The sequence below is a fragment of the Lipotes vexillifer genome, unplaced genomic scaffold (genome assembly GCF_000442215.2).
Source record: "Lipotes vexillifer unplaced genomic scaffold, Lipotes_vexillifer_v1.1 scaffold1639, whole genome shotgun sequence".
NCBI lineage: Eukaryota > Metazoa > Chordata > Mammalia > Artiodactyla > Lipotidae > Lipotes > Lipotes vexillifer.
The window spans coordinates 223743-226186 of record NW_006782296.1 but is presented as its reverse complement, the minus strand read 5'-3'; the positions used below and the strand labels follow the sequence as shown (position 1 = coordinate 226186).

At 52.6% G+C, this 2444-nt stretch overlaps 1 non-coding gene across 1 annotated transcript; it reads left to right on the top strand.

Annotated features, from left to right (window-relative positions):
• The first annotated feature begins 1118 nt into the window (after positions 1-1118).
• Positions 1119-1190, top strand: TRNAE-UUC (transfer RNA glutamic acid (anticodon UUC)). Its single transcript has one exon. It is a non-coding gene; the product is annotated as a tRNA-Glu (tRNA).
• The last annotated feature ends 1254 nt before the right edge of the window (positions 1191-2444 follow it).

Genomic DNA, 2444 nt, shown 5'->3' with positions numbered 1-2444 from the left:
AGTAAGGTCAGAGCCTTCTCCATCTTGAAGATTAGTTTTGCCTTAGATTAGGGTTTCCAGACCTAGGGGGGGAGAAAAAGACACCCAGTTAAATTTGAATTTCATATAAACAACAAATACTTTTTCAGCTTAAGTGTGTCCCCAGTATTGCATAGAACGTATTTAACTGGGCTCCCTGTATTTTTTCTGGCTGCCCTAACTTAGAGCCTTCCCTTGAAATCAACGTGCCTTTAACTCCTTCAGGCACAGAAGCTCTGGAAAGGGTGCATTTACTGAGCACCTACTGCACATTGTCTATACAGCCAGCTTCCACTTTTCAGTTGAGGAAACAGAGATCATGTGACCTCCGGGAGCTGGGGTCCAGATGCAGGCCACTGTGTGCATTATTGTGCTTTCCAGTCATCTGCCCACAATCTTGGTAGCAGACAAGTGACGGTTGCACCAAAGGTTTAAAAAATATGTACACAAGAGAGAAGTTTCATCTGAGGGAAATGTCTCTGTTATTAACGCAGTATTTTCTGGGATTTAGGGGAAGACCCTGTCATCAGGTCCCCCTGGGACATTCCCCTGAAATGTCTTGGAAGCTTCCTGGGAGCATCTGCGACCGTTGTGAGGACTGTATTCCGTGGTTTACTCAACTCCGACCTGTCCATCCAATTGGTCGAGCCTCACAAAAGTCCTATAGGTGAATAGTAACCCTTCTGCCTCAAAGTTCTCTGAGACAAAAAGGACATATACATTCCAAATAATTCCCAGGACCAGCAATAAACATTCTGGTCCAAAATGATTTCCGTCATATTTAAAGCTCGTCTGTCTCCCCTCCCATCCCTCGTGGTCTTGCTAGGGATCAGGTATCTTATCTGATTCACATGTTCTGCTACATGAGTGAATGCTAATGACCTCACCTTGTCCCTCTCAGGTGGCCTTCTGGAGTTGTCCTCAAGGCAAAAACCTCAGGTATTTTCATCATCATCATCCAGACGTTACCACTAAACACTGTACACCAGGCTATGGCACATAATTTCCTACATCACCTCACTCTCTTCTCAGCAACCCAACGGGGAAAGAAGAAAAAATTTATTCCCACTGTACAGATGAAGAAACTGAGGCTCAGGAATTCCCTGGAGGTCCAGTGGTTAGGACTTGGTACTTTCACTGCCGGGACCCAGGTTCAATCCCTGGTCAGGGAACAAAGATCACACAAGCCACTCGGCATGGCCAAAAAAAGAAAAAAAAAAACCAAAAAACTGAGGTTCAAGTGATAGAGTTGCCCAAAACCATTCAGTTTATTAGTGGCAGAGGTAGGATTTGAACCCACGCTCTCCTGATTCCCAAGGCTATGATCTTGACCCTCTGTAGAAGAAAGTATGGGGTGGGGGGTCCACTAGGATGGGCTGTCTTCACCCTCCATGGAGCCGTGACCTGCCCCGTAGTCCAGCTGAGTAAGGAAGGGGAAGACATAATAATTCCCCAGGTACATCGCCCTTTACAGTCAACCAGCTCTTTTCACAGACATCAGGTCATTTATCCTCATAATAGCCACAGGAGGCCGATACTGTCATCTCTACTTGGCCAGCGAGAAAACTGAGGCTGAGAAAAGGGGTGTGACTTGCCTGAGGCCACACAGCAGAAGAAGGGCAAGGCCACACCTTGAATCAGAGTCCCTGCCTCCAGGCCCGGGTTCTCCCCTGACACCCCTTCAAGTCCAGGCACAGGTGGGAGGGGGGCAAGTGCGGAAGCAGGTCTGCAGGCGCCAAGGGCACGCCTGCTTGTCGAGCACAATGGGGGAAATTCCGAAAGTTCCTTGGGATGGCTCAGGTCTGGCCAAGCCCACTGTCCTCCTCAGGGGCCCTCCTCCTGATGCAGCCTTTTCCTCTTCCTCCCCTGCCTCCCCCAACAAGTTGAAATGGGGTCCCCTCCCTTCCTGTAAGCCCTGCTCCCCTTGGCTGCGCAGGGATCCTTTCTGCCATGTCCATCCACCTCTGTCTCGCAGGCCTCGGGGTCTTGGCGGGGACACGCTGACTTGGAGGAGGTTAAAGGTGCCGGTGCTCGGCCTTCATCTAACAAATGGGTCGCCGTGAGGGGAGGACCATTGTTGTTCTTTCCTGGCCTCAGAAGAGGGGCCTGTCAGGAAGATATAGAGGCCGGCAGGCCCCCCACTGCGCCCCGCAGGGAGGCTGACAGACGCCAGCAGCTGTGCGGGCGCCGGGGTGCCAGTGCCCTGCCTTCTCAGCACAGAGGGCCCCCCGCGCCCCTCCTGACCTCTCAGCTCCCCCCCCACCCCCACCACGACCCAGGGCCCACCCTTCCAGGGGCAAAGGGCCAGGCTCTGGGCCTCCCTGGGATGGGGTCCCTGGCCAGATGCGGAGGCCAGAACAGGAATCCGATTACAGCATGCGGTCCAGGCCCCCCGGGAAGGCTATCCTCCCACCCAGCCCCCTGTG